Source organism: Ovis canadensis, chromosome 3, assembly GCF_042477335.2.
Source record: "Ovis canadensis isolate MfBH-ARS-UI-01 breed Bighorn chromosome 3, ARS-UI_OviCan_v2, whole genome shotgun sequence".
Classification (NCBI taxonomy): domain Eukaryota; kingdom Metazoa; phylum Chordata; class Mammalia; order Artiodactyla; family Bovidae; genus Ovis; species Ovis canadensis.
The window spans coordinates 77,642,743-77,666,078 of NC_091247.1; the positions used below are offsets into that span (position 1 = coordinate 77,642,743).

The following is a 23,336-nucleotide window of genomic DNA, read 5'->3' on the forward strand; positions in this document are numbered from 1 at the left end:
GGGGATTGGAGGTCTGGAGCAAACAGCTGTAGGGGACCCTGGGGGAAGCCACTCCTTCCTGTGTCCTCTGCTTCTTCATCTGTTAAGCGAGAGGGCTAAAAGCAAAACCTTAACCTCCTGTGATGCTCTGATTTGTTAATCTGTGTGAACAGAGACATGATGCGCTTGGCATTAGGACATGACTCTTCCTGTCTCCTCTCCTGCTCCCCTGGATTCTTCCCTCCGCCTCTGAAAGGATGCTCAGGACTCTGTGCTTCAGAGACAGACAACCAGAGGGAACTCTTTCCATGACCTTATCGTTAATTCTCTTAAAATACTGTTCCATCTTGATCTTAACTTGTACCTTTTTTGTGTTTTTTGGAGGGAATGGGAAAAAAATTTTAATTCAAGTAAAGTTGACTTACAACACCATGTTAGCTCCAGGTGCAAATTGCAGTAATTCAGTATTTCTGTACATAATAAAATGATCATGATGATAAATCTAGTTACCATCTGTCACCATAGAAAGATATGACAATATCATTGACTATATTCCCCTGCTGTATATTTCATCCCCGTGACTCTTTTATTTTGTAATTGGAAGCTTGCGCCTCTTAATCTCCCTCTCTGCTTCACTCATTCCCCTCCTTCTCCCCTCTGGCAACCACCTGTTTGTTCTCTGTATCTGTAACTCTGTTTTTGTTTCATTATATTTGTTCATTTGGCTTTTCAGATTTCACATATAAGTGAAATCATATGATATTTGTCTTTCTCTGAGTTATTTCACTTAGCATAATACCCTCTAGATCCAACCACGTTGTCACAAATGGCAAGATTTCATTCTTTCTTATGACTGAGTGGGCTTCCATGGTAGATGATAAAGAATCTGCCTGCAATTCAGGAGACCCCAATTCGATTCCTGGGTCAGAAAGATCCCAGGGAGAAGGGAAAGGCTACCCACTCCAGTATTCTTGGGCTTCCCTGGTGGCTCAGACGGTAAAGAATTGTGCCTGCAATGCGGGAAACCTGGGTTTGATCCCTTGGTTGGGAAGATCCCCAGGAGAAGGGAATGACTACTCACTCCAGTATTCTGGCCTGGAGAATTTCAGGAACTGTATAGTGCATCGGGTCGCAAAGAGTTGGACACGCCTGAGCAGCTTTCACTTTCACTTTTTATGACTGAATAGTTTTCTGTTGGGCTTCCCAGGGAGCCCGGTGGTGAAGAACTGCCTGCGAATGCAGGAGGCTCAAGAGATGCTATATATCCTATCTTTTTAGTCTTGAGGCCTCTTGAAAGCATGGTGTGCTGATGCTGAACAGTAGGACACTGGGGTGCAAGCTGTCTTGGCTTGCATGTCTCGGGTCTTAGAAGAAAAAGGTGCAAGGGTTCACTCCCTGGTGGGGTGTTGAGGTCCTTTAATGGACCGGAACCTGGTGGTCCGGAGTCAACCGATAAGAAAGTAAAGGAGAGAGAAAGAGGCTGATATTCCTTGGTTTATGCAGCAAGCCAATAAAGTCCCTGACCCGGGGCTTGCTCTGTTCACGGAGGCCTCAGGCACCCTCTCGATGGGGTGAAGGGGCAGAGTGCCTTCTCGAGAGGGTCTTAGAAACCCAGGCAGGAAAGTGAACCCAGAGGGCCTCTGTGCTCCAGGGGATCAGCCTGAAAGAGAAAGAGAGGGAGAGAAAGAAAGAGAAAGAAAGTCACGGGGACCAAAGCTCTGATGGAGCAAAGGTGTTTTATTCAACATCGTGTAGGTATTTATACTGTCTTACAAGATAGCTATTTTCAGCAGAGATAAAATCAAAACTTACAAGTTATCAAGGAAACATGAAGTCATCCATATGAAAGAGAGAGGGTTGTAAATAATCACTTTTACGGAAGAGGGTACTTATCACCGTATAGAAAAACTAACGAAGGAAATGCCTGGATTCCTCAGCCCCTGGGAGAGGCTTGCCTCTCCTCTTAATTCCTGAATATTCGGGAATTAATAAGGAACAGAGAATTCCTGACAGATCCAAAACAGCACACAGGAAGCCTCCCGTTAAATGCTTCCTGACAGTCGGGGAATGAGGTGTATGCTTACGTGGCCTTTATGTCAGCACAGGAAAAGTGTCTTGCCAAGGGGCCCTGCTGCCCGGGACCTAAATTTTGAGCAATGTGCTGTATTAGTTTCTCAGAGCTGCTGTAACAAATTACCACACACCTGGTGGCTTGCAATAACAAATTCATTGAATTGTGGAGGCTCAAGGTCTGAAACGAAGGTGTTGTCAGGCCCACACTCCCTCCAGGTGCAGTAGGGAGAATTATTGGGTCCTCTAGCTTCTGGTGGTGCTGGGTATTTCTGGGCTGTGGCTGCATGATACCAGCCTCCACCTCCATCTTCCCACAGCCTCCTCTGTGTCTGTCTTCTCTCTACACATCTCTTAGAAGGACATGTTTTTAAATTTAGGACCCATTTGAATAATCCAGGATAATTTTATCTCAACCATATCTATTAATACAAAGACCTTTTTTCCCCAAATAGTCACATTCACAGGTTCTGATGATTAGGACACAGCTGTATCTTTTTTCAGATTCACAGATGGACCTACAGGAGTAGGTCCCCTCTTCCCCAGGTGATTGGATGAGATGTGGGCACCTGAGCTCCAGACAGCCAATCCATAGGCTGACCTGCCCACCTCAGTGTGGTCCAGATTGAGGATGGGAGCCAGCTAATCAAGGTGATACTTCCTGGAATTGGAACAGGGGAAACACGGAGAGGTTGAGCTGGTTAACAGCTGGGCCAGAAGGTAAAAGGGTGCCACAGGTTAATGCCTGGGGCCAGCAGAAATTGTGAGGGAGCGGTGCCAAAAGTAAAGAGAAATAAAGCAATCAGCAGAGAGGAGGCTGGAACAGACACAAAGGGTGAAGATGTGCCATGAGGGAGGCCTTGCAGCTCAGCGGAGAGACAGAGAAAGACCTTCTGCTTCTGGGGACTGCTTTGGTTCCTGGCAGCCTTTCAGATGCAGGATGAAGCCTGAAAAAGGTTCCCTGGGGCACTGGTGGGATTATTTTCCCTTGGGACCCAACAAGAGCCTGAACAATGGTGGACATTCCTGGTCCTGTAGGTGGAAGCTGAGGTTCCCATGGAAGGCTCTTTGTGAAGATGTGATGAGGCATCCCTCCCATGTTCCTTAGTGATGTCACGTCACTGCTTTTCTCATCAAGAAGTGATGTCCTCTCTCTCTCCTGGAATCCCAGCTTGGAGATGTGCCTTGTTTTGGCCAGTGGTCCATTCGCAAATGTGGTGCAAGCAGAGGCTTGAAACCCTCCTTTGTGTGAGATTTGCCCTCTCTCTGGTTGTGGTTGGAGTGGAAACGAGGATGTGAGTGAGCCTGAGCTCATCTCCTGAAGAGCCCACATGAAAAACTGAAGCATCCCAGCCTGAAGACTGACAACTGCTAGTTGCGTGTATGAAGACAGCTTAGCCTGTCCAGCCCGAATCAGACCACCAGATGACTGTAGCTGTGTGAGAGACCCTAGGCAATACCACCAGCAGGGCCCCCAATGAACCCAGCCACATTGTTAACCAGCAAAATCATGAGCCAGGAAAATGGTTGTCATTTTAAGCCACTAAATTTGGGGTCGTTTGCTGCAGAGAATGGCGGATACCTGAAATACAGCCCCTATGTAGCCAAGGCTCCCACACCCCCAAGCATAGAGTCAGCCCCTGAGGGCAGACTCCTGGTGACTCTTAGGAGTGTGTGGCAGAAGCTGTGGTCTCCCATAACCGTCCTGCCCTTTATCTTTTTAGTAATGGAACTTTTTAGTAACGGCACAAGTCCACCCAACTAGGAACTATCTTTCCTGGTCTTCCTTGCCACTAAGTGTGACCACATTTTTCACCAGTAGAATGGAATGAAAGGGATGTGTGAAACTTTGGCATTACTTCTTTTTTTTTTTAATTGAAGTATAGTTTATTTATAATGTGTTAATTTCTGCTGTATAGCAAAATGATTCTGTTGTACAAGATATGTATATATATATATGTATACATATTCACATACATAACTCTTTTGTATATCTTTTCCATTATGGCTTATCACAGGATATAGAATATGGTTTCCTGTGCTAAACAGTAGGACTTTGTTGTTTATCCATCCTATATATACTAGTTTACATCTGCTAATTCCAAAATCCTAGTCCTTCCCTCCCTGACCTCTCCTCCCCCTTGGACTGCATTACTTCTTTAAAAACAATTTTTTTGCCCTACACTTCCTTTGTTTCCCCCTTGCTACCGGCTGGAATGCAGAGCTGGGGCCAGCAAGGGTGGACAGTGTTCTCTGGGGCAGGGCTACTCAAAGTGTGGGCCACAGACTGGGTGCGAGATACAGTCCACGACAAGGTGAGTACAGAAATTGGGATCAAGTGTTGACAGATTTTTATAACAAATTGACAAATTAATGTTAGTTGAATATAACAGTAGAAACCGAGGCTTTAAAACTGTGTGCAGGTGTTTTTGTTTTTTTTTTTGAAGTTTTGTATTGTGTTTAACCAAAGTTATGATTTATAGTAAGATTGGGCAAAACAAAATCTGACTGTTCCCCACAGAGAGTCGGGGAAGCACTGTTCTATGAGATGTCAAGGTAACGACCACCCTGGATCTTAAAAGTGGCCAGAACCTGGTCGGTTCCTCTCCCTTGGCCTGTCATTTTCATTTCTCTCTGAATGTTACCTTTCGCCACAAGTCAGGACACCTGGCAGCTTGGAGCGCCACAATCTGGCTTTTCAGTCTCACAGCTGAAAAGGAAAGAGGTCATTTCCCCATAGCTCCAGTTAGAAAACTTTTGGAGAGGGACAGGACCAGGTCAGTTAGGTCATCCACCTCACAATGAATCCCTATGACAGGGAGGCAAGACCATGTAAAATGGCAGCTCCCATTGGACCACACCGGTGAGTGTGGGGAGCAGTTCACAAAACGCAGGGGTGGGGGCGCTGCTTTTCCTAGGAGAAGGGAAGCACCAGGCAGACAAGGAACACGTCCACCACAGGGAACTTAACAGCTCTCCACCCACTCTTGTCTCTTGTCTCCCAGCCTCCCAAACTCATTCCCACCAGGAACAGCCCTCCAGCTCCTACACCAGGAACAGAGGAGGTGGGAGGTTAGTGTGGCGGAGAGCAGAGGAGGCAGCCTGTGTATGGCCAGAGGGGAACGAGATCAGCTCCACTGGGTGAGTCGAATACAGCTCAGAATGGCTGGAGGTGCAGAAGACGTGAGGCTGGAAACCACATCCTGAAGGGGGTTGGGCCTCAGGGAGTCCCCAGCTGGCTGTAATTTAAACCGATGACTGGCTGCTGAACCAAGAGTTGAAATGGGATAAGGCTGGAGGCTGGGAGGTCAGGTAGGAGGCCGTTGGAGCCATCCAAGCCACAAATGATGAAGGCCTGAGGAGTAGGGTGGTGCAGAGAAACAAGACAAGTACATTCAAGAATCGTTTAGGAGGGAAAACGGACTGGCTTCGTGGATGAGTTCACTGAGGGGGAAATGCGAGAGCGGGGCGTCCTGGACGACACACGGGGATGGCGATGCCATTCATTAAGGCTGAACACCTGGGTAGAGAAGGGGCATGGGGAAGCCAAGCGGCTGGCTTCTGTCTTGGACACGCTGGGCTGGAGGTGCCAGGGACTTTCAGATTCTCTTACTTTTTGCTTAAACCATGTCTGCAGTCCCTTAACTGGTCGCTCTTTGTGTTTTCCCCTTTTCAAAGGATCTGAGCAGGTTAATGTCCCAGGTGATATCCCTGCCACGGTCACAGGCCTCAGTGGCTTCCTGTTTCCCCTAGACTGTCATCTAAGCTCTTTACCCTGGCACCCGAGGCCCCTAAGATCTGATCCCTGCTTCCACCTCCTCCCTCAGAGGCTGCATCACCTCTTCCTGGGCCTGTGTGCTGGCTACACTGAATCACTGACTTTCCCCAAGCCTTAGGTCACACACTTCTCCCAGCCTGGAGTGCCCCCTCTCATGGATACATATGAAAACCTCCACTCATCCTTCAAAGTCACGTTCACATGCTACCCCTTCCATGAGGTGATCCTTGGTTCTCCATATGGGAAGATAATCCCCCACTTTCTGAATTGCCTCTGTATCTTCTCTAAACCCTTGCCATCTTTCTCCCATGTCCTCTATGCATGACAAATACAAGTAAGACAGTAATGTAAGTAAGACAGTAATTGATGGGCCTGGTATCGAAGTGTGTGGGGACATGGGTTATTTTTGTTTGTTTATGAAGCATCTGTTCTCCAGTTTGCTGTTTCTGGAAACAGCACTCTTCCTTCGAGAGCCACCCTCTCCCATGCTTTCAGCCCTTGTGCTTCAGACTGGGCTGACTGCTCCCACCCACGGCAAATGCCCAGGCCCTGTGAATTAGGAATTAGCTCATTTCATTCTCTGACTGCAGTGATGAGTTCAAGACTGAACTCAATTCAATAGAAGCCCAGGCAGGACTTGGGGGGGAAAAGGCAGAGGGAGCCTAAGAAAGGGAAATTAGGGGAGGAAGAGCTCACTATTCATGCAGTATTGAACTGGACGATGAGATTCTGGGACAATCTACAGCTATTCTGCCTCCACCAAAGGAGCATTCACTGCGGAATGGAGCCAGTCATAGGAAGACTGGCTTGATGATGCCGCGTGCACACCTGGATCAAGTGACCCTTGTACCTTTTCAGTTATTTTAGCCGACAAATTCCTTTTTATGCTTAAGACAGTTTAAATTAGGTTTCTATTACTGGCAGACAAAATGATTTAACTACTATAAGATGCTCAAAGCACTTGTGTGTATGTATGAATGAGTAGGTGACTTAAGGTCTCTTCCCTTCTACTATAGGAATACTCCTTTGGGAATCGAATCTCACAGCATTATTTGTAAGGATTTACTCAAGGAGTTATCCAGTTTAAGTACTAAGGGTATTCACGATCTACAGGTGCCTCCCTGTATGAGCCTTAGCAGGAGGAGAAGCCAGGCATGTTTCTGACCTCAAGGAGCCAGTTCTGAGTGTTCAGTTGCTCAGTCGTGTCCAATTCTTTGTGACCCCATGGACTGTAGCCCACCAGGCTCCTCTGTCCATGGGGTTTTTGCAAGAATACTGGAGTGGGTTGCCATTTCCTCTTCCAGGGGTTCTTCCTGACCCAGGAATTGAACTGGTGTCTCCTGCATTGGCAGGCGGATTCTTTACCACCTGGAAGCCACAAGGAGTCAGACACACCTGCTTTCTGCAGTGTACTTACAGAAGCAATGTTCTTGCTTGTACTTCCTCCTCCCACCTGCTCCAGGAGGGCAGCCATTTTGCCCTAGTCACAGCTGTATAGAACAGTCACAGCACCTAGAACAGACCCAGAACACAGTGAGCTCTCAGTGTTTGTTCTGATGAATGAGTGAAACATACCTGTTGAATGAATGAGAAATCAGAAAGGAAAATCATGGAGACTGGACCCCAAAGAGGATCTGCGAGCTACCCAAGCCCGGCTCCTAGGACTGGGTCCCGCACCTGTCTACTGACCCTCTGTCCACTGATCCTTCCAAAACACGACGGGAGGGTTGCAAAAAGGGCCAAAGGGCCGTTTTGGGAAGAATGGAGAAGACATCAAGAAAACAATGATGTGAGGATTCTGGGAATATAGCAGTGATATTGGCAACCCCAGCATAATACACTGTTGTTTTGCTTTTACACCTTTACTGAGATATAATTCATGTGCCATATAATTCACCCATTTAAAGCGTACAATTCAGTAATTTTCAGTATGTCCACAAAATTCTGTATCCATCACCACAGCCAATTTTAGAACATTTTTGTCACCCTCAATTGAAACGTTGTTCCTATTAGTATTCATTCCCTATTTTCCTCCAAACCATGCCCTTCCTCCCTGTCCTAGGCAACCACTAGGGCTACATTCTCTCTCTAAAGATTTGCCTGAAAAAGAAAAGAAATAAAGATTTGCCTGATCAATATTTGGTCCTTGGTGACTAGTTCTTTGCACTTAGCATAATATTTTCAAGATTCATCCATAATGTAGCATATATCAGTACTTCCTTGTTTTTATTGATGAATATAATATATGGATATAGTACATTTAATTTATTCATTTAGCCACTGAAGGACATTTGGGTCGTTTCCATTTTGGGGCTGTAACAAATACTGCAATTATGATATTTTATTAGAAATATGTTTTCATTTCTCTTGAGCATTATCCTGGATGGAATTTTTGGGGCATAAGGAAACTTCATGGTAACAATTCAAGGAACTGACAAACTGTTTTCTAAAGCAGCGGCCCGGAACCTTTTTGGCACCAAGAACCAGTTTCGTGGAAGACAATGCGACCATTGGTTCAGGCAGTAATGCAAGCGATGGGGAGTGATGGGGAGCAGCAGATGAAGCTGCACTTGCTTGCCTGCTGGCCACTCACCTCCAGCTGTACCAGCGCACAGTCAGGAGGGTGCAGACCCCCGTGCTAGAGTGACTGCACCATTTTACATTCCCTCCAGCTATATTTGAGGGTTCTACACCCTTGCTAACACTTGTTTATCCATTTTTTAAATTATACCCTTCCTAGTGGGTATCTCATCTGGTTTTGTGCTTTGTTTTTATTTTAAACTTTTGATTTTGTATTGGGGTATAGCTGGTTAGCAATGTGATAGTTTCAGGTGAACCACAAAGGGACTCAGCCATATATGTATTTCATTTGGTTTTGTGGTTTTGATTTGCATTTACCTCATGCCTCATGATGCTGGGCATCTTTTCATGTATTCATTGTCTGTTTGCATATCTTCTCTGAAGAAATATCTGTTTTGATCCTTTGCCCATTTTTATGTTGGGCCTTTTATCTTTTTATTATTGAATTGCAAGAGTTCTTTATGTATTCTGGATACAAGCCTTTGTCAGAGATATGCTTTCTGCATATTTTATCTTATTCTGTGGGTGATCTTTTCATTTTCTTAATGGTATCATTTGCAGCACAGTTAAAAATTTTTTAGCATATTACAAAAATAATTTTATTGAAGTGTGATTTATATACCACAAACTGCACCAATGTTAAGCTCACAGTTCAGTGGTTTTTAGTAAATTTACAGAGTTGTGCATCACTACAACCATCATCATACTTCAGTGCTAGAACGTGTCTATCACCCCCTAGAAAGCTTTTGGGCCATTTCCAGTTAATTGTCTTAAACTAGCAGTCCCAGCTAGCCAAAAGATTTGCCTGTTTGGACATGTTGGTATGGATGGAATCATACAATATGTGTTCTTTTGTGTATGGCTTCTTTCACTTAGCATAAAAATTTTGAGGTTCACCCATGTTATAACTTGTGTCAGTAGTGCATTACTTTTTCATTGCTGACTAGTATTCCATTGTTATCTATTTATTAGTTGATGACCATTTGAGTTATTTTTATTGGAGCTGTTTGAATAACACTGCTATGATTCAGTGTAATTGTCTTAGCTCTGGCTTCTTTTTTGCGGGGGGTTGCTGTTCTGGGTCTTCACTGAGGCACTTGAGGTTCTCTAGTTGCAGTGCCTGGCTTTGTTGCTCCAAGGCATGTGGGATCTCAGCTTCCCATCAGGGATTGAGCCTATGTTGCCTGCATTGGAAGGTGGATTCTCAACCACTCGACCACCAGGGGAGTCCCAGTTTGGGGTTCTATAACCGAATACCATAGACTGGGTGGCTTAAACAACACATAGGTATTTCTCATAGCTCAGGAGCCTGGAAGTCCAAGCTCCAGGTGCTGACATTTTCAGGTCCTGGTGAAGGCCCTCTTCCTGGCGTGTAGGCATCTGCCTTCTTCCTGCCTTCTCATGTGGCAGACAGAGTGACTGGTCTCTCTTTCTCTTTTTATAAGGACACTAATCCCATCATGGGAGCCCCATCCTCATGATCTTTTTAAAACCTAATTACCTCTAAATACCTTACCCATTAGGATTAGGGCTCCAACATATGAACTGTGGAGGAGACAAATGTTCAGTCCACAATAATTATTATTGATATGACTGGACTTACATCTACTATTTTGCTGTTTGGTTTTGATATGTCTCATGTCTGTTTGGTTCCTCTGTTCCTCATTTACTGCCTTCTTTTGTGTTAAATATTCTTATAGCATACCATTTTAATTTCACAGCATACCATTTTAATTTCTTTGTTTTCAAAACTGTATCTGTTGAATTATTTTCTTACAGGTTGCTTTAGGGATGACCACAGGCATCTTAACTTATCACAAAATAGAATATTTGACAATTTGTCAGCATGAATTATTTAATTATTTTGTATGTAATAAGTAATACTTTAAATATTTAATATTGTCATATTTAATTTATAGTAATTTAAATGGCTACTTAATACATTTAATTTAAAATTACATTACATTATTAAATCAATTGCATACATATTTAATAAATAATAATTTAATATTTAGGCATTTGCCGTGTGGTCTCCATTTGTACCCCATGCCCTGAGCCCTGAAACATGTTGGGGGCAGACCTATTTGTCTCATATCGGTATGCATACATAGCAATACTCATACTATGAATTATATATTGTGAATGCTATGATTCTATAGCCTCCTTTTTAAACTTAACATTTTGTTGTAGGCAGTTTTTTTCTTTCTTACCATAAGCCTCTGTGAACTTTTATAAAAGCTGCATTATATTTTATTGGATAGGTCAAGCTTTAGTTAAGCACTTCTCTGCTTTTACGACATTTAGGTCATTTTCAATTTTCAGCTCTTTTGAGTTTGTTTTTGATGCTGCAGTGAATACCTTCATGTACCGTTTTCCATATTTTAGAATCTTTAGCATAAATCAGCAATAGTAAGATTACTTTGTTGAAGAAAACAAATATTTTTATAGTTCTGAGTATCTGTCACCATATTTTCCTTATGAATTATGAAGTGTAATTGTTATCTCTGCCTGGGCACTGGGTGTAAGCTGAAATTTTTTTCTGTGTAACTTTGCATTTCTTTGGTGATTAGCTAGGTTGGACATTTTTCTATGAACACATTTACTATAGTCATAATTTTGTTTTATGTAAATTGCTTCTTTATGCTCCTTGGGTATTTGTATATAAGGTCCTTTCTTTATTTTTCCTTGGCTGCATCAGATCTTAGTTGCAACATATAGGCTGAGTTGCCCCGTGACAGAATCTTATTTCCATTACAGGAACGAAGGGATCAGACGCATATCACCTGCATTGGATGACAAATTCTTAACTGGTTCATCAGAGAAGTCCAGCCCTGTGCTTATTTTTAAAATATCAGTTTGCATGTACTCTTTATGAAAGATTCCCTCCTCAAGACTTTTTAGGAAGGAGGCAGAGTATAAATAAATAGAGACAATCTTTTATCTCCCTTATTTGTTGTCAGTATTTCTTCCCATTTGCCCCTTTTCAGTCTTTTTGTTAAATGCAGAAAATGTAATTTCTCTGTAGTCAAACCTGCTAATCTTCCATTTGTGATTTTATCGATGATTCCAAGTTTAAGAAAGACATTCTCCCTCCAGAGGTTTGTTGAATGTTTCTCTTCTAGTTTCTTTATGGCAAAAACCATCACAATATTGTAAAGTAATTAGCCTCCAATTAAAATAAATAAATTAATTTTTTTTAAGTATGTAGCTGTTTAATCCCTGTAAAATTTCTCTGTAAAAACTCCTGCTGGTCTGAAAAAAGGGGTAATCTCAAAGCACAGGTTTCTCAAACTCAACGGTTTCCTTCCCTGGTTTCCTGGGGCCTCTGCTTGGGGCCATCTGGAGGAGGGAACAGCAAGACAGAATCAGCACTTGCCTCTTGAGCTAAACCCTCCTCCAAAGGGGCAGCACAGGGTGGTGTAAAAGCAAGAATAGGAACCTGAGTTTGTCACCTGGCTGTGTGTGTGGACCCTCAGCCTCCCCTCTCTGCCAAACATGGCCAAGTATGCCTGACTGACAGGGCAGTTGTGAGGGTGATAGGAGATGAAATGAGAAAGTTCTAGAACACTACGTGGCCCATCCCAGATCTGTGGGTCCTGCCTTTGCACTGACTTGGCTCCTGGGTCCCACTTTCTGCCTAGAGGTGACCCCTAAGCCTCCCTCACCACACAGCACAGTTAGGCCTGCCAGAGCATTTAAGAGTATTTACTTTCTTGGGTGAGAAAACTGAGGCTTAGAAAGGTCAAGTGGTAGCACAACTGATACTCGTGACTGCTCTGATGCAGTCTCCTCCAGCATCACTTTGCCTCACTGCACCTCAGCTTCCTCACATGTGAAATGAAACTAATCGTCCTCATTAGTCTCCACTGCTGCAGGGTTCTTTGAGGATCAAACAAAAGGTTCTGGAAAAGTCCACGGAAAAATCCAGAGGCAAGGTAGAGTCCCCTTGGGCCGCTCAGTCCACCCTCCCTCACCTGGGACACAGACGAAGCCTTGTGTTAGTTCTGCGAGGCTCCCGCCTCCTCACCCCGCTCCCCAGGAAAACCACGCGGAGACTCTGTGAAGGCCCCTTGTGCCCGCGGCTCACCAGGCAGGAAGCCCGGGGTTTGGCGGAGGCCCCAGGAAGCAGAGCCCGGAGGTGGAGGCACTCGGGCCCAGCTGTATTCAGCTTGAAGCAACTTCTGATGTCTCAGCCGGGAGGAACTTGGGGGCGGGGGTGGGGGGGTGGGGGTGGGTGTCCCTGGGGCCACGCCCATTTCACAGATGTGAAAGTTGAGCCTCAGAGGGAGGAGCTAGTTGGTGGCAGTGTCCGAACTCGGTTGGGGGAACCTGGGTCCCAAATCCAGCGCCCTTTCCACTTGTCCTCTGCTGCAGCCATGGCGAGGCTCCTCCAGTCCTTCTGAAAAATTCTTTGTTATATGATGAAATCTGAGCAAAACTCATGATGCTGGGACAGCACAGCAAAGCACTGAGAGCAAGATGCCCTCCCTCAGGAGACAGTTTCCTGGGAACAGAATTTTCCAGAAAGCAAAGAAACATTTTGAGCCAGAGCGTGGCTTGACTGGAGCAGCTGCGAGATTGTTGAGGCAGTGGCTGGAGGCAGGCAAAGATGGTGTGGAAATTCGACACCATCACCCCAGCCTGGCAATCTGGCATTTAAAAATAAAGCTGCTTTCTCTTTTAGCAATTTAAAAAGCAAACAAAAGCAGCGAAGCCATCGCACTGGTCCCAAGGTGTGAGAGGCTAGCGATGGTTCTCAGCCCTGGCTGCATTCTTATTATTTTTCTCTCTCTTTTACAGTGAGGAAAATGCAGGTCAATGAAGCAAATAGTCCGCATAAGGTTACAGATGGAGGAAGTGGAATGTGCCAGGTGCACTGGACTTCTTTTCCTCCACACTGTTAGGGTTCTGCTAACCGGACGGGTGGCCCCAGAGCAGGCAGGCCCTGGCTGGGGGCCAAGCCTAAAGGCCTCTCTCTCCTGGAGAAGGCCTGGCTGGCAATCGCGGAGGCCATCTGTGAAGGGCTGTCTGGTCTCCAATTCCTCGATCCTGGAGAGGGGTGAGAGGGGATGTTACGATGGAAGTGTCTGCTGAGTTCTGAAGATGACAGCCATCGGTTCCCAGAGTCACCGCAGCAAAATGCAAATTAAAAAGAGATATTTTATAAACTTTGCAAATCTTACAGTTCTTCTTGTGGTTGAGAGTCAGGCTCTTGTAGATGAACAAGGAGAATTTGGAGAAAAGAATTTGTTGACTGAAGGTTATGCTCCTCCCCTTTCAAGGAAGAGGAGTGGAAGGTTCCTGCCTCTCATATCAACCAATAGGAGGGCTTCGTCAGAGCTTCTTGGGGAGGTGAGGAGGGGATCCCCACATGCTGGGGAAGGGATCCCCACATGCTGGGGAAGGGATCCCCACATGCTGGGGAAGGGATCCCCACATGCTGGGGAAGGGATCCCCACATGCTGGGGAAGGGATCCCCACATGCTGGGGAAGGGATCCCCACATGCTGGGGAAGGGATCCCCACATGCTGGGGAAGGGGGACTGATGCCTGACTGCCCCTTGAAACCTGAAGGGCTAGGGCTGCGCAGTGAACGAGCTGAAGGAGAGGGGCTGAGTTGAGGTTAACCTAAAGCCGCTGAGTCTTCTGGGAGAAAGAACGTGTGGATGTATCCCATGGGACACGGGATTTCTTTCTTCTTTATTATTTATTTCTTCTTTTGTGTGTCTGTGTGACCATATTCAGAAACGGGGTCTTTAGAGATATATCAAAAGACAAAGTCATGATGGAGTAGGGCAGGCCCTAAATTTGGGAGACACAGAGACACAAGGACACAGGGGTCAAGGGAGAGGGCCACAGCTGATGAAGACAGAGATCGGAGGGTTGCTGTTACAAGCCAAGGAGTTCTGGTGACTGACAGAAACTGGGAAGAAACAAGGAAGAATTCTTGCCCAGAGGAAGGGAGCTGCTGTTACCTGATTCCAGAATTCTAAGCTCCAGTACTGTGAGATAATAAGTTCCTATTGTTTCAAGCTACCTGGTTTGCAGTAATTTGCTATGCAGCCCAAGGGAAAAAATACAGGGTTCACGTGAGCTCCTATGAGGCTCTGTCTAATAAGGCTGCCCAGAGAACTAACGCTGACATCAGCAGAACTGGGGAGGCCCATCGGCCCCTTTCCTCTCCTCCTTGTTTGTCTCCCCGCCCACCTCCAGTGAAGTCCGAAATAATAACCAAAGAGAGAAGAAGTAAAGGAGAAAGAGGAAGCCAGTTCCCTGTTAAGATGGGTGGCAGATAGCCAGGGGAGTTCAGTTCAGTTCAGTCGCTCAGTCGTGTCCGACTCTTTGCGACCCCGTGAATCGCAGCACGCCAGGCCTCCCTGTCCATCACCATCTAGCCAGGGGAAGGGAACTGTAATTCGGAATTAAATTCATGGGCTATTTCATGGGACCGGGCGTTCTAAGTATCTTATTCATAATTAAAACTGCATTTTGTGAGTCTTCACTATCTAAAAATGAACAGAAGGGTCACAAGACAGAACTTCTCCCATCAAATAACAGCAAAAATAAAGGTGCCTTGTAATTTCAGCTCTGAGTCACGCCTGCTCAGTGTAACAGATCCATTGAAAGCAGGAGAGGAAAGGAAGGGTGGCTCCCAGGATTCCACAGCAGGCAAGGGTCATCTCACCTAATCCTCAGGGGAACCAGGAAGCAGACCCTGGATCCTCATTCCATGGATAGGGAACTGAGGTTCAAAGAGGTCAAGTGACTTGCCCAAGATCACAAAGTAGGTGGCAAAGGGAAGACGTGGACCCAGGTCCACCGGACTCGGGCCCTGCCTCTGCTGCACCTTTCCTCATGCGGTTCTGAGAGGTGTCCCCTAAGTGCCACGCCTCCTCCACAGAGCCCAGCACGGACCCTCCGCTGCTGCTTAGGATGCTGCTTCTCACTTGCTGAGCTTAGCTGAATTGCAGAAAGTGAAGGCCATGAGCGACTCGCGCACTCATTTCTCATCCCTTCCAGTGGCAGTCTTTCTGTTTGGTCTCAGTTCCTGTCGTTTCTAAAACGAAGCAGCAAATGGTGGAGAAAAGGGGCTTACCACGTCTGGGGGAATCAGAGCCTGGCTGCGGGTCAAGGCGGCCAGGAGATGTTGGAATGTTCTTGTTCTCCAAATTCAAATGGTCACATCTGCCAACAGGCTGCTATCTGCTGAAATGTGGAGCCGACTCTGAGGAAGGCTGGTGGGGGGCGGGGAGGGGGAGAGGGAAGGAAAGGGGCTCTGTCAGGGGATCGACCAGGACCCAGAGTGATGGCTAGTGCCCCCCATTCAGGGGCAGGCCACAGGGAAATGCAGCCCTCATATCCCAGTCTTTAGGGAACAGATTCGTATTTTCAAAACAAACGCTATGAGAGAAGTGACTGAACTTCAAGGGTTGCTATGAAGGATAAGTGAACTGGTGCCTGTAAGGCCCTGACTGTGAGTTGCTGATGGTCTGTGGTCAATCGGTGTCAGTGATTATCATTAACTATGGTAGAGGACTGTTGCTGGGATCATATTAGCTTATGGATGGGAGGATCCAAAGGACTCTGGAGGCTCTCCTGCCACCGGGCCTCTGGACTGACCCCTTGCCTGACTCTGGAATTTAAGCCTGGCATTTAGGGGGGTTCAGCAACTAGGAGAAGCCTTTCTGGATCCTCTCAGTCTTGGTGACCCTCCTTTGTGTATCCCCTCAGGCCTTGCATTGTAGCTGTCTGGTTACTGACCATTTTTCCTGTTGGAGAGCTGGTGTGCTTTTTCTCTGTGGCTTCGTTCAGCTGGGTGCGGTTCTCTGGGGTCACGGAACATAGGGCTCAGCAAACTGTTCTTAAAAGGCCAGATAATAAATACTTTCAGCTTTGCAATGCCATATGGTCTCTGTTGCAATGATCTAACTCAGCCATTGTGGTGTGGAGGCAGCCATAGACCAGACATAAATCAGACGAATATTGTGGGTCCAATAAAGCTTTATTTACAAAAACAGGCCACTGGCCAAAGGGCCATGGTTGCCAACCCTGGACCTAGTGTTTCTCATGGATAAAATCGCACATGAGCAAAAGTGAAACTTGCATTATGCTCACACTGTTTCCTCATATCCCAGTCTTTAGGGAACAAATTCGTATTTTCAAAACAAACGTTATGGCAGAAGTGACTGAACTTTATAGGGGTTGCTATGAAGGATAAGTGAACTAGTGCCTGTAAGGCCCTGATTGAGTTGCTGATGGTTGGTGGTCAATTGGTGTCAGTGATTATCATTAACTATGGTAGAGGATTGTTGCTGGGATTATATTTGCTGATAGATGTAATGTCCTTAGACAGTGCTTGGAATGCAGTTAAAAAAAAGCTACCATTTTAATCAAATCTAATACATACTCTTTTATTGTGGTAAAATACACAGGGGGCTTCCCTTGTGGCTCAGCAGTGAAGAATCCGCCTGCCAATGCAGGAGATGTGGGTTCCATACCTAGGTCTGGAAGATCCCCTGGAAAAGGAAATGGCAACCCACTCCAGTATTCTTGCCTGGGAAATTCCATGGACGGAGGATTCTGGTGGGTTACAGTCCATAGGGTCACAAAAGAGTCAGACAGGACTTAGCAGCTAAAAAAACAACAACAAAAATACACATATTGTAAAACTTACCACATTAGTCATTTAAAAATGTACCAATCCAATGGCATTTGGTCCATTCACTATGTGTGTGGCCTTCATATGATTTATTTATAGAACATCTTCATCATCCCAAAGGAAACCCCATATGTATTAAGCAGTCATTCCCCATTCCTCACTCCTCTAGCCCCTGGAAGATGTACATTTCCCCCCTGCATCTCTGAGATGGAGCTGTACTTATAATCAAAAGCATCTTATGGGGAGTTCCCTGGTTGGTTAGTGGTTAGGATTCTGGGCTTTCACTGGGTTCAATCCCTGGTTGGGGAATGAAGATCCTTCAAGTGGTATGAAATGGCCAAAAAAAGAGCATCTTATAATCACTTTCTCAGGTGGCAGTCCCACATTGTTGTCACTTCTTGCATGAGCATAAATTTGGCTAGCACTCGTCAGTAGAGTTATGTGCATTCTTAAAATTTTATTTCTTGAATTTAACTGCCATTCAAACTGCCTTCAAGAATGAAGCTTTAGCAAAGGAACAAAAAGTTGTTAAGTATGAAGAAAGACGTGAAACAGAGTAGCAGGACATAAATTTGATATTAGTGAAACATATATTCATCACCAGAGGAATCACCATTCTGTGCTTCTTCCAAAGCCAGCAACCAAGTGCTTTATGAGACAGGAAAGGCAGATACAGATAAATAAATCTGTGTTCTATTTTGTTAATGACATATGTCTGAAAAGATGGCCTGTCACATTTGAAGCAAGGCAACTTATGGCTGGGGATGTTATGAAATCCTTGACGTAGCTAATAAAAATTTCAAAGTCATGAGAAGTTGGTGTGACTGGTTCGTATGTCATGTGGAACAATTATTACGGTGACCTGTCTCAGTTTAATGATGGTACAGTGTGTCTTACAAATGGGGACATCTTAAAATGGTCATACAGTATTATCATCATCACATTGCTTTGTTATTTTCATTTACTTGTATGTTTCCACCATTAGACTGTCATTACGTTGAAGAAAAGTAGCTTGTCTTGCTCACTACTGAAGCCTCAATGCTTGCCCAGTGTCTGGTATGCAGCAAGAACCAACAGATGATGTAGGGTGAACAAAACTCATTTGAGAGATTAAACTAATTAATTAGTATTAACACCCAGCTTTAAGGTTGTTGTCAAAACTAACCGGAAAAACAGCTTTAAAAAATCCTGCCTTGGGAATCCCCTGGTGGTCCAGTGGTTAAGACTCCATGTTCCCAAAGCAGGAAGCATCTGTTCAATCCCTGTTCTGGGAACTAATATTCTTCATGCTCCACAGCACGACCAAACTAAATAAATAAAGAGATGTTAACTTATTAAAAAATCCTGTCTTGTCCTGTGCTCAATAAGAACTTACTTGTTGGTGGTAGTTTTGTACCAAGTAGGATTGTGTTTGGCTAAAGTAATAGAACACCCAAAATGCTTTCAAATGGTGGTACTGGAGAAGACTCTTGAGAGTACCTTGGGCAGCAAGGAGATCAAACCAGTCAATCCTAAAGGAAATCAACCCTGAATATTCATTGGAAAGGCTGATGCTGAAGCTGAAACTCCAATACTTTGGCAACCAGATGTGAAGAGCTGACTCACTGGAAAGACCCTGTTGCTGGGAAAGATTGGGGGCAGGAGGAGAAGGGGGTGACAGAGGATGAAATGGTTGGATGGCATCACCAACTCAATGGACTTGAGTCTGAGCAAACTCTGGGAGATAGTGAAGGACAGGGAAGCCTGGTGGGCTGCAGTCCACAGGGTCGCAAAGAGTTGGACACGACTTAGTGACTGAAAAACATCAACAAACAAGATGGAAGTTAATTAACCCTGCAGATAAACAAAATGTGGAAGTAAACAGCTGAGGGATTGTAGTAAAGCTCCATGATCATCAGCGTCTTAGGTTCTTTCGGTCATGTTGCTTTGCCATCCTCAAATATGGCATCCACCTTATGGCCCAAAACAGCTGCTTGAACTCCAGCCATTGTGTTCACATTCCAGCTGGCAGGACATAGGAAAGGAAGTAAGAAAGAGAATCTCTCTTTTTATGAATATTTCTCAAAAGTTGTAAATGACACTCTGCTTATAAACTGGCTAGAATCTGACTGCATCTAATCACATGGAAAGTGGGAAATATAGGTTTCCATCAAGGCAGCAATGCGCCCTGCTAAAACTCAGGGGTTCCATTACTGAAGAAAGGGAAAATGAATGTTGAAGGACAAGTAGCAGGCTTTCCACACTTATCAAACTCCATGGTGCTGATTACAAATGCAACATGGAGCTCCAAAAAGTCTTGTTCCATGATGGCAATGGAAAATTTTCAGGTGAAGCTGGGCAGGAGCTGAGCTGTGAGAGGTGAGTATGATTTAAATGACCAGAAAGCATGGGTAAGAGCATTTCCAGCAAGTAAATGATCAAACAAAGGCCCAAAGGCAAGTGTCCCTGTGGATTAACAGAGACACCATAATACGTGTCCCTATGGGTTAACAGAGTTGTCTTGGCCAAAAGTGACTTTTAGCCAAAAGTGACTTTTGTGTCAGGAGGCTAGCTAGTTGAGTCCCAGCTCTAGGAGCAAGGGGTTGACCCTGAGTGGACTGTGTAACCAGCGTGGGGTCACTCAACTCCCGGAGCCTTGGTTTCCTCCTCTCTAATTTATGTACAGAGTCAACCTTGTTGTGAGGAATCAGTGAAATGCAGCAGGAGGAAGCCCTCTGTAAACTGTAGTTTCCTGTACACTTTAATGTTCAAAAAACAGCTGCTGTCATCATGACGTGCGGCCAGTTGGATGGGGAACGGGAGGGGTTTGCACTCCACCCTCCAGGCAGCTGCCCGTGTGTGATGCCCTTGTGTAGGTGGGGGATGTGGGTGGTGAGGGGGAAATGTGGGCAGGCAGGAGGACAGGAGCCTCTGGGAAGGCACAGACAAGGCACACAGATGTTCCTAGAATGCAAGAGAGTGATGGAGAATGGCAGGGGTGGGGTGGCCCTGCACTGCCCTAGGGCCTGTTCCCTTTTCTCTCCCCCACACAAGGAGCAGAGTGGGTCAATATCCCGTGCTGACCCAGGGGCCTGTCATGGGCCTCCCATGCCCACTGCAGTCAACCCAGTGAGATTTCCAGGCTCCTGGGTTGGAGGCCAGCCCTCAGGCAGGCCCAGCCTGGTTCAGGGGTCTTGTCACATCCCTAAGGGAGCACCCGTGGCAGAAAGCAGAGGCCACAAAGCTGAGGCGAGGGTCGAGAGTGACGGGGGTGGGTGGCCTTGGCTCTGGTACGGCGCTTGCTTTCCCATAGAGGGCTTGACAGGACAGAGCAGTGTCTTAGCTCTGGCTGCCATAGCAAAGTACCAGGGACTAGGGCAACAGACATTTACTCCTAAGGGTTCTGGAGGCTGTGAAGTCCAAGAGCCAGATGCTGGCTGGTTCCATTCCTGGGGATGGCTTTCTTCCTGGCTTGCAGATGGCCACTTTCTCACTGTGTCCTCACATAGCAGAGAGAAAGAGCTCTGGCCTCTCTTCCTCTTTTTGTAAGGGCATAATCCCATCCCCTTCTTGTAAGGGCCCGCCCATATGACTCCATCGAAAGCTGCTAACCTCCCCAAAGCCCCACCTCCAAATACTGGGGCCCTGGGGGTTAGGGCTTCCACATGTGGATTTCGAGGGAGCGCAAACATTCAGTTCATAGTGAACACCCAACTCCACTTGGAACTTGGAAGCGTGTCCTGGCCCCTGTGGGTTCCTCTTCTGTCCCCGTGCTTGGCTATGCCTCAGGGCATGCGTTATGGCTGCCGAGTCAGTGCTCTGGCCTGTAGAAGAGTCAGGTGGGAGATACAATGGAGCTGGCATCGCCATCTGGTGCACAAGCAGGGTCCCCCAGCAGAGACTGTCTAGGAGGAAGGAAGGGCAAACTGCGGCAGGGGGGTGGCCAGGCCCTGGAGCCGAACCCAAAGGCCACCAGGGCTCCATTGCCCTGAAGGAAACCGACTGGTGCCTTTCCTTCCCTTTTTCTTTTTTATTGTCGTGAGATTGCTGCAAGGTGGGAGACAGAGCCCACGCAGAGGGGAGCAGCAAACGCGGCGGGAAGGGCCATGGAGGGTCGGAGAGATGGCCAGAGGGTGACAGGATGGGACAGAGTGACACAGTGCGAGAGACAGTAGGGAATGTCGCGAAGCCATCAGGAGAGATGGGGACAGGCGGGGGCACAGGGAACAGGGGCAGGACACGGGGACGAAGTGACAGAGATCCAGAGAGACCAGGGCCGTGCGGTCAGTTAGCTGCAGCAAGCGCCCAAGGCAGCTGGGCTGGGGCAGGAAAGAAGGCCTGAAGGGGGAAGGGGCCTGGCGGGGAGGGCTGGGTGGTGGACACACGGGTCCTTCTCCGTGCCCCTCACCCCGTCCAGCACTGTGCAGCTCGTCGGGCATCAGGGTCCCTCCCTTCCTGGTGGGACAGTCCCACCAGGCTGTCCTCTCTGCTCTGGTCCAAGCCCTCTCCTCCAAATAAGGAGATCAGGCTTAAAGGGGGAGGTTTGAGGACCCTGCAGCCCTAGGGGGGCTGGTCTGATGGAGACAGTGTGGCCAGGCCTAGAGGCTGGGGGTGGGGATGTGGCCTGGGAAACCCCCCTAGCCCCAGGGCTCACGCGACAACCACGGGGCATCACCCGCGCTTTACTCCTTTCCCAGTCACTGTGTTGCTCTTGGGAGCCAGAAGAAATCAGGGGCTGGAAGGGGAGGTGAAGAGGAAAAAGTCACACATTCGCATCATTGGCTATGAGTTGTCGTCCCTTCCGGAGAGTGTGGTCTTCCTGGACCAGATGGCCGTGAGTCATGCCCATTCCCAGAGCAGCTCCATGGCCAGACTCTTCCCTGACAGCACATCCCAGCAGACCAGGGCTCGGTCCGACCCGGGTCAGCGGGTGAGGAGGGAGCTTCCCTAGAACCGCACTTCTAGTAACTTCTCCCAGAAACCACTGGGGAGCCCCAGACTATAGAAGTTTCATTCAGATCCCAAAACCAGGCTTGGCCAGAAGTGACCTGCAGGGCAGGGAGCAGCCTGTGTGTGTGTGGGGGGGGTGGCGGGGGAGAGCCGGCAGTCAGGGAATGACAGAGACCAGGCGGGGAAACCAACCCCGGGAGCCAGAGGGTGTGGAGGGAAGGAAAGTGACCGGTCATGCCCAAGCACCAGGGGCAGGAGGAGGGCAGGGCCCACCTGCCCCACTCTGCCCTGGGCTCCCCCAGCATAATGTCCAGAGTGCAGAGCACAGAGCAAGGGCCTTGGTGCTGGCTTTGAGTTGTCATTATAGATAATGTAGAAACTGCTGGCAGTGCCTCAGAAAAGAGCCCTTAAGAAAGGTGAAGATAACGGTTATTTTCCATAACTGAAAATGGCAATGAGAGGGAAAGAAAGTGAAGTCGCTCAGTCGTGTCCGACCCTTTGCAACCCCATGGACTGTAGCCTACGAGGTTCCTCCATCCATGGAATTTTCCAGGCAAGAGTACTGGAGTGGGTTGCCATTTCCTTCTCCAATGAGAGGGGCCTAACTGCGTTTGAGGTTGGACAGTCAGCCCTCTCAGTGCACAGAGAGGGTCAGCAACTTGCCCAAGGCCACACAGCCAGACACCTTTAGACACCCCGATCGCTATTCTTCCAGCTCCTCACAGTGTCCCGTGTCTAACTTGCCTGTGTCTTTTATCCCTGTGGAGCACACAACAACCCTGAGATATAGATAGGATTATTCCCAGTTTACCATGAGGGAAACTGAGGCCCAGTGGGTAACTTGCCCAGGGTCCCAAGGCTCATTCAGGGACCAGAACTAAGAGCACCTTGGACTCTTGGCCCAGGGCTCTTTCCCCCTCTGCTGTGAGAAGACAGTTTATATTCCAAGGCGGTATCGGGGGGCAGCCTGTGTCCCACTGACCACTCATCTTCCCTTCCAAGCTTCTACCTCAAGCAAGCCCTTCCTGTGTTGGTAGAGAAAGCAAGCCCACGCTCCACATCCCAGGCTAAGTCATTTCTTTGATGGAGCCTTGTTTCCCAGGGCTACTCTTTTTAATCCACCCGTCTTCCTTACCCTCTGTCCTGCCCACCCCAGTTCCTCGGTGTGGGTGAGTGTGTCAGCCACTAATCCAGGCAGGAGGCTTGGGGGCAGCCGAAGCATAGTGACACACCCTCTGATGTGGGACGAGGATATTTTAAATCTGAGTTATCCTTCAGAGTCAGGAACATGTGGTTTCCAGAACCAGGAGGACACTGGTTTCCCAAAGAGGGGAGGGGAAGC

General features: G+C 47.1%; 1 long non-coding RNA gene across 2 annotated transcripts; it reads right to left on the reverse strand.

Annotated features, from left to right (window-relative positions):
• Positions 1 to 1,696: 1,696 nt before the first annotated feature.
• Positions 1,697 to 12,605, reverse strand: LOC138435592 (uncharacterized). Of its 2 annotated transcripts, none has more exons than XR_011255149.1 (3): positions 12,382 to 12,605; positions 7,245 to 7,339; positions 1,697 to 2,710 (listed from the first exon to the last, which is right to left on the reverse strand). It is a non-coding gene; the product is annotated as an uncharacterized lncRNA (long non-coding RNA). The 2 variants fall into 2 exon arrangements; XR_011255148.1 differs by lacking the exon at positions 1,697 to 2,710 and adding an exon at positions 4,384 to 5,404 and having other exon boundaries at positions 12,382 to 12,604.
• Between the last annotated feature and the right edge of the window lie 10,731 nt (positions 12,606 to 23,336).